Source organism: Mustela nigripes, unplaced genomic scaffold (assembly GCF_022355385.1).
Source record: "Mustela nigripes isolate SB6536 unplaced genomic scaffold, MUSNIG.SB6536 HiC_scaffold_682, whole genome shotgun sequence".
NCBI classification, from domain to species: domain Eukaryota; kingdom Metazoa; phylum Chordata; class Mammalia; order Carnivora; family Mustelidae; genus Mustela; species Mustela nigripes.
The window spans coordinates 90,726-99,440 of NW_026740089.1; positions in this window are offsets into that span (position 1 = coordinate 90,726).

Below are 8,715 nucleotides of genomic sequence, written 5' to 3' on the forward strand. Positions count from 1 at the left end.
TACCAATATATATATTTTCTATTTTATATCTTTAAAATGAAATATTGCAGGGTAAACTTTAATTTAAATTTATTTTTTGTTTATTTTCAGCAAAACAGTATTCATTATTTTTGCACCACACCCAGTGTTCCATGCAATCCGTGCCCTCTATAATACCCACCACCTCGTACCCCGACCTCCCACCCCCCACCCCTTCAAAACCCTCAGATTGTTTTTCAGAGTCCATAGTCTCTCCTGGTTCACCACCCCTTCCAATTTTCCCCAACTCCCTTCTCCTCTCTTATCTCCCCGTGTCCTCCATGCTATTTGTTATACTCCACAAATAAGTGAAACCATATGATAATTGACTCTCTCTGCTTGACTTATTTCACTCAGCTTAATCTCTTCCACTCCCGTCCATATTGCTACAAAAGTTGGGTATTCGTCCTTTCTGATGGAGGCATACTACTCCATAGTGTATATGGACCACATCTTCCTTATCCATTCGTCCACTGAAGGGCATCTTGGTTCTTTCCATAGTTTGGGGACCGTGGCCATTGCTGCTATAAACATTGGGGTACAGATCGCCCTTCTTTTCAGTACATCTGTATCTTTGGGGTAAATACCCGGGAGTGAAATTGCAGGGTCATAGGGAAGTTGTATTTTTAATTTCCTGAGGAATATCCACCCTGTTCTCCAAATTGGCTGCACCAACTTGCATTCCCACCAACAGTGGAAGAGGGTTCCCCTTTCTCCACATCCCCTCCAACACATGATGTTTCCTGTCTTGCTAAGTTTGGCCATTCTAACTGGTGTAAGGTGATATCTCAATGTGGTTTTAATTTGAATCTCCCTGATGGCTAGTGATGATGAACATTTTTTCATGTGTCTGATAGCCATTTGTATGTCTTCATTGGAAAAGTGTCTGTTCATATCTTCTGCCCATTTTTTTATATGATTGTCTGTTTTGTGTATGTTGAGTTTGAAATTTCTTTATAGATCCTAGATATCAACCTTTTGTCTGTACTGTCATTTGAAAATATCTACTCCCATTCAGTAGGTTGCCTCTTTGTTTTCTTGACTGTTTCCTTTGCTGTGCAGAAGCTTTTGATTTTGATGAAGTCCCAAAAGTTCATTTTCGCTTTTGTTTCCTTTGCTTTTGGAGACATATCTTGAAAGAATTGCTGTGGCTGATATCGAAGAGATAACTGCCTATGTTCTCCTCTAGGTCTCTGATGGATTCCTGTCTCACATTGAGGTCTTTTATCCATTCTGAGTTTATCTTTATGTATCGTGTAAGAGAATGGTCTAGTTTCACTCTTCTACATATAGCTGCCTAGTTTTCCCAGCACCATTTATTGAAGAGACTGTCTTTTTTCCACTGTATATTTTTTTCCTGTTTTGTCGAAGATGATTTTACCATAGAGTTGAGGGTCCATAGCTGGGCTATCTACACTGTTCTTTGTGTCTGTTTTTATGCCAGTACCATGTTGTCTTGGGGATCACAGCTTTGTAGTAAAGCTTGAAATCAGGTAACGTGATGCACCCCATTTTATTTTTGTTTTTCATTATTTCCTTAGTTATTCGGGGTCTCTTCTGATTCCATACAAATTTTTTGGATTAGTTGCTCCAGCTCTTTGAAGAATGCCAGTGGAATTTTGATCGGAATGGCATTAAAAGTATAGATTGATCAAGGCAGCATAGACATTTTAACAATGTTTATCCTTCCAATACAAGAGCATGGAATGGTCTTCCATATTTTTGTGTCTTCTTCGATTTCTTTCCTGAGTGTTTTGTAGTTCTTCGAGTACAGGTCCTTTACCTCTTTGGTTAGGTTTATTCCCAGGCATATTATGGTTCTTGGTGCTATAGTAAATGGAATCGATTCTCTAATTTCCCTTTCTGTATTTTCATTATTAGTGTATAAGAGAGCCACTGATTTCTGTACATTGACTTTGTATCCTGCCACATTGCTGAATTGTTGTATGACTTCTAGTAGTTTGGGGTGGAGTCTTTTGGGTTTTCCATGTAAAGAATCATGTCATCTGCGAAGAGAGAGAGTTTGACTTCTTCATTACCAATTTGGATACCTTTTATTTCTCTTTGTTGTCTGATTGCTATTACTAGGACTTCTAATACTATGTTGAACAAGAGTCGTGAGAGTGAGCATCCTTGTCGTGTTTCTGATCTCAACAGGAAGGCTGCAAGCTTTTTCCCATTGAGGATGATATTTGCTGTGGATCTTTCATAGATAGATTTGATGAAGTTCAGGAATATCCCTCTATCCCTAGACTTTGAAGCCTTTTAATCAGGAATGGGTGCTGGATTATGTCAAATGCTTTTTCTGCATCAATTGAGAGGACCATGTGGTTCTTCTCTCTTCTCTTATTAATTTGTTCTATCACATTGATTGATTTGCGAATGTTGAACCATCCTTGTAGCACAGGGATGAATCCCACCTGGTCATGGTGGATAATCTTTTTAATGTGCTGTTCGATCCTGTTGGCTAGGATTTTGTTGAGAATCTTAGCATCCATATTCATCAGTGATATTGGTCTGAAATTCTCCTTTTTGGTAGGGTCTTTGCCTGGTTTGGGGATCAAGGTAATGCTGGCTTCATAGAAAGAGTCTGGAAGTGTTCCTTCTGCTTCAATTTTTTGAAACAGCTTCAAGAGAATAGGTGCTATGTCTTCTTTGAAAGTTAGGTAGAATTCCCCAGGGAATCCATCAGGTCCTGGGCTCTTCTTTTTGGGGAGGTTTTTGATCACTGCTTCAATCTCTTTACTAGATATTGGTCTCTTCAGGTTGCCAATTTCTTCCTGGTTCAATTTTGGGAGTTTATAGCTTTCCAGGAATGCATCCATTTCATCTAGGTTGCTTAGCTTATGGGCATATGACTGTTGATAATAACTTCTGATGACTGTTTCTACTTTCTTAGTGTTCATTGTGATCTCTCCCTTTTCATTCATAATTTTATGAATTTGAGCTTTCTCTCTTTTCTTTCGGATTAGTGTGGCCAGTGGTTTATCGATCTTATTGACTCTTTCAAAAAAACAGCTTCTAGTTTCATTGATACGTTCTACTGCATCTCTGGTTTCTACCTCATTGATCTCAGCTCTAATCTTGATATTTCCCTTCTTATGTGTCGAGTTGATTTGATTTGTTGTTGATTCTCCTGTTCTTTGAGGTGTGGAGACAGCTGCTGTGTTCTGGATTTTTCAATTTTTTTGAGGGAGGCTTGGATGGCTATGTATTTCCCCCTTAGGACCTCCTTTGCTGTATCCCTTAAGTTTTGGAGCAAAGTGTCTTCATTCTCATTGGTTTCCATGAATTGTTTCAGTTCTTCTTTGATCTCCTGGTTGATCCATGCATTCTTAAGCAAGGTGGTCTTTAGCTTCCAGGTGTTTGAGTTCCTTCTGAACTTTTCCTTGTGATTGAGCTCCAGTTTCAAAGCATTGTGATCTGAGAATGTTCAGGGAATAATCTCAGTCTTTTGGTATCGGTTGAGTCCTGATTTGTGACCCAGTATGTGGTCTATTGTAGAGAAGGTTCCATGAGCACTTGAGAAGAATGAGTATTCTATTTTTTTAGGGTGAAATGTTCTGTATATATCTATGAGGTCCATCTAGTCCAATGTGTCATTCAATGCTCTTGTTTCTTTATTGATTTTCTGCTTCAATGATCTGTCTATTTCTGAGCGAGGCATGTTAAGATCTCCTTAAATTCGTGTATTTGTATCAATATGACTCTTTATCTTGATTAACAGTTTTCTTACGTAATTGGCTTCTCCGATATTGGGGGCATAGATATTTACAATTGTTAGATCATCTTGATTGATAGTCCCTTTAAGGATTATGTAGTGTCCTTCTGTATATCTGACTACAGTCTTTAGTTTAAAATCTAATATGCCATATATGAGAATCGCTACCCTGGCTTTCTTTTGAGGCCCATTGGCATGAAAGATGCTTCTCCATCCCTTCACTTTCAGTCTGGGTGTATCTTTAGGTTCAAAATGGGTATCCTGTAGACAACATATGGATAGGTCCTGTCATTTTATCCAATCTGCAACCCTGTGCCATTTTATGGGCGCATTTAGACCATTCACATTGAGAGTGATTATTGATATATACGTTTTTATTGACATCGTGTTACCTTTGAAGTCTTTCATTTTGTAGATTGTCTCTATATTTCTGTTCAATGCTATTCTTTTATAGAACCCCTCTTAATATTTCCTGCAGTATTGGCTTGGTGGATGCATAGTCTTTTTTTTTTTTTTTTTTTGGTGTATGTGTTTTGTTTTTGTTTTGTTTTGTTTTGTTTGAAGTGGCATTTTTAAAATTTTTTCAATTTATTTATTTTCAGAAAAACAGTATTCATTATTTTTTCACCACACCCAGTGCTCATTGCAATCCCTGCCCTCTATAATACCCACCACCTGGTACCCCAACCTCCCCCCCCGCCGCCACTTCAATCCCCTCAGATTGTTTTTCAGAGTCCATAGTCTCTCATGGTTCACCTCCCCTTCCAATTTACCCCGACTCCCTTCTCCTCTCTAACACCCCTTGTCCTCCATGATATTTGTTATGCTACACAAATAAGTGAAACCATATGATAATTGACTCTCTCTGCTTGACTTATTTCACTCAGCAGAATCTATTCCAGTCCCGCCCATGTTGCTACAAAAGTTGGGTATTCACCCTTTCTGATGGAGGCATAATACTTCATAGTGCATATGGACCACATCTTCCTTATCCATTCGTCCACTGAAGGGCATCTTGGTTCTTTCCATAGTTTGGGGACCGTGGCCATTACTGCTATAAACATTGGAGTACAGATGGCCCTTCTTTTCACAACATCTGTATCCTTGGGGTAAATACCCAGGAGTGCAATTGCAGGGTCATAGGGAAGCTCTATTTTTAATTTTTTGAGGAATCTCCACACTGTTCTCCAAAGAGGCTGCACCAATTTGCATTCCCACCAACAGTGTAAGATGGTTCCCCATTCTCCACATCCTCTCCAACACATGTTGTTTCCTGTTTTGTTAATTTTGGCCATTCTATCTGGTGTAAGGTGATATCTCAATGTGGTTTTAATTTGAATCTCCCTGAGGACTAATGATGATGAACATTTTTTCATGTGTCTGATAGCCATTTGTATGTCTTGGTTGGAGAAGTGTCTGTTCATATCTTCTTCCCATTTTTTGATATGTTTGCCTGTTTCGTGAGTGTTGAGTTTGAGGAGTTAATTATAGATCCTGCATATCAACCTTTTGTTTGTACTGTCACTTGCAAATATCTTCTCCCATTCCGTGCATTGCCTCTTTGTTTTTTTGACTGTTTCCTTTGCTATGCAGAAGCTTTTGATTTTGATGAAGTCCCAAAAGTTCATTTTTGCTTTTGAATACAGGCTTTTCCCACTGCCTTCAGCCGCATGCACGAGCAAGTGAGTGACAAGAAGCTGGGTAAACTGGTGCCCATTAAGCCGCTTCTAGCAGAGCCTGCCTGCACCTGCCCAGGGTGAGGCCTCCGATCAGCGAGTGAGTGGATCATGAGAGTTGGAGCTTCTACTCAGGCCTCCCTTTCTCTCTTTCCTGTACAAGCCCCTTCCAGAGGCTGTGGGGAGCAGAAGCACAGATGTTCCCTGCATCTGTATAAATAGGTACAGCCTTGCAGAAAATGGTTTGTTGATACTGGTCTGTGCGTGGAAGTGGTTTGTGTTGCAAGGAGGTGAAGCATCATACACGACTGTGAGCAAAATGAATTTGTCATCTCAACTTTTTTTTTTTTCTTTTAGGATAGCAAGACTGTGTCTGGCAGACAAAGGAACTGACTGGGAGCTGAAAATAGGTTATGATAGCAGCAGGGATTTTTAATTGGCCAGAAGAGACAGCAGAGATCTGGAAGGTGAGGCTCGGGCTGAGCTCAGAAGAGGTGCAAGAGTGCAGCCTCCGACGACAGTAGGGGTGGCCCTGGTACTCATGGCGGGGACTGAGTCCAGGCTCCAGGATTAGGATGGAAGGTGAAACCGCCCATTGCCACGGGATGTAGGAACGTTGGTTTTATTTCTGCAGGTCTTGGCTCATACAATTCAATTAAAAATATCCCCATCCGCCAGAGAGTTATTTTTGTGAGGCAGAACTCAAAACATGCCCAACAAAGGTCAAGGCTTTTTGGAAAAGTGTGATGTGGCTCAGAAAATGGAACAGAGGGAAGCTGACGCAGGAGGACCTGCCAGCATCCCTGGTGACGACATGGGGACAAAGAGAGTCTCATCTGGGAGGTCCTCAAAAGGGATGGCTGCCAGTCACACGTTGGAGACTCAGGAACCAAAAGAATGAAGTTGAAACTGCCCGAATGAACTCAAAGCCAGTGTGGATGCCTGGAGGGGATTCTTCCTTCACTGGGCCAGCCAGCATCCCCGCTTGCCAGGGATTCTCCAACTTGAGTGTGCCTCCGAACCACCCGGTTGGCTTGTGAACCCACTGTTGCTGCCCCTGGAGTTCTGACTCCATGGGTCTGGGGTCGAGCCTGAGAATTGATATCTCTAACAGTTTTCCAGGGGCTGTTGCTGCTGCTGTTCTGGGAACCCCACTTTGAGAACCACTGCCCCAGGGAATTAAGAATGGGCAGCATGGGAAGTCAGGCCTTTGGTGTCAGACACCCTCAAGGCTGAATCTTGCTTCCATTATTGAGCCTCTCGGATCAGGTCACCTAGACTCTCCATGCCTCATTTTTCTCCACCTATAGAAGGGAGCTGACTCCTAGGACCTCTAGTGGATAGGTGGTTCTGAGTTTTAAAAGAGACTGTGTATGTAAAGCTACATAACAAAGCTTCAGAGATGACGGTTTTCATTATGTACCTGGACACCCAATCTGAATTGACATATGAAGTGAGTCAGTGAATTTGAAGTCCCTTCTAGCATAGGGATTGAGACCTTTTCCATCATCAGCAGTTAACTCTGCCTGAAATTTCACCTCTAGATGTTCATTCACTAACTCTTGAAAATATCCACCTATCGGGGAGAGAGGAAACTTGATCCAGCTCAGACCCGAGATGTACGGATCCATTTCTCAGTTTTGCTTTCTTCTCGAATGAGCAGAGCCAACAAATGTGGGTCAAGAGTTGTAGGAGTACCTGATTTTGTTCAATTTGCCACTGGCTAGGGGACTAGTCATTTCTTTTCTCTGGTCCTCTCTTCCTGCTTGGGTGAAATGAGAGGGCTGGACAAGCAGGCCATGTAAGGCGCCTTCCTGCACTGCATTTCACAACGGAGGTCATCTGCCTTGAGATGAGGCAGAGAGGACGGATGGTGTCGGGCTATGGGTTCAGGTTGTAGACCCATTCGCCTGCCTTCAGATCTCAGCCATTGGTTAGCTCTGTGACTGTGGGCAAGTTACCTACCCTCTCTGTTCCTCGGTTCCTTCATTTGGCACAGATTAATAGCACTCACCTAACAGAGCTGCTGAGAAGATGGGATGAGATTTTGCACGTATGGGTCTTGGCCCAGTGCCAGCTGGCACACAGTGAATGCATGATATATGTGAGCTGTCACTGTTACATCTCACAGCCTACTCACTCACAGCTGACCCTCCTACAAGCCCCAGAGTACTGTAATCCTAGGAGGCCCCTTTCCTAGAATCCTACTCCCTAGGAATCCCACTTAAAAGAGTGGCCAGGTGAAGGCACACCTGAATGTCACATAGGGACTGAGAGAACATTCCAGAGCTAGGGCCCAAAATATCATGAAGGTACTGGGTGGTAGATCTTTGTGTGAAAGTCCAACTTATACACTAATGTGACCAAGCCAAAGGGAATCTTAACATTGGACTTGTTTGCCCCACACTTAAAGTCCAGAGATCTCTACACACAGGAGCAAGTGGGTCTAAAATGTTCATTACTCTTTATCGTTAAGGAAAATCTCTTGTCTGTGTGTGTACGTGTGTAATGGTTGGGGAGACAACAGGGGAACGGGCACTGGAGAGGTGAGGGGTCAAGGCCATAAACCTAACGCCTTATCTTTTAGAAGAAACCCTCTTCCACAGAGCTGGAACAAATAATCCTAAAATTTATGGAACCAGAAAAGATCCCAAATAGCCAAAAGAATGTTGAAAAAGAAAACCAAAGCTGGGGGCATCACAATGGCAGACTTCAAGCTCTATTACAAAGCTGTTATCATCAAGACAGTATGGTACTGGCACAAAAACAGACAATACATCAGTGGAACAGAACAGAGAGCCCAGAAAGGGACCCTCAACTCTATTGTCAACTAATATTTGAGAAAGTGGGAAAGAATATCCAATGGAAAAAAGACAGTCTCTTCAACACAGGGTGTTGGGAAAATTGGACAGCCACATGCAAAGAATGAAACTGGACCATTTCCTTACACCACACAGAAAAATAGACTAAAAATGGATGAAAGACCTAAACGTGAGTCAAGAATCCATCAAAATCCAAAGGAGAACACAAGCAGCAACCACTTTGACCTCAGCCACAGCAACTTCTTGATAGACCTATCTCCAAAGGCAAGGGAAACAAAAGCAAAAATGAACTATTGGGACTTCATCAAGGTAAAAAGCTTTTGCACAGCAAAGGAAACAGTCAACGAAACCAAAAGATAATCGAAAGAATGGGAGAAGATATTCGCAAATGTCTTAACAGATAAAGGGATAGCATCCGAAATCTATAAAGAACTTAGCAAACTCAACACCCAAAGAAAAATAATCCAATCAAGAAATG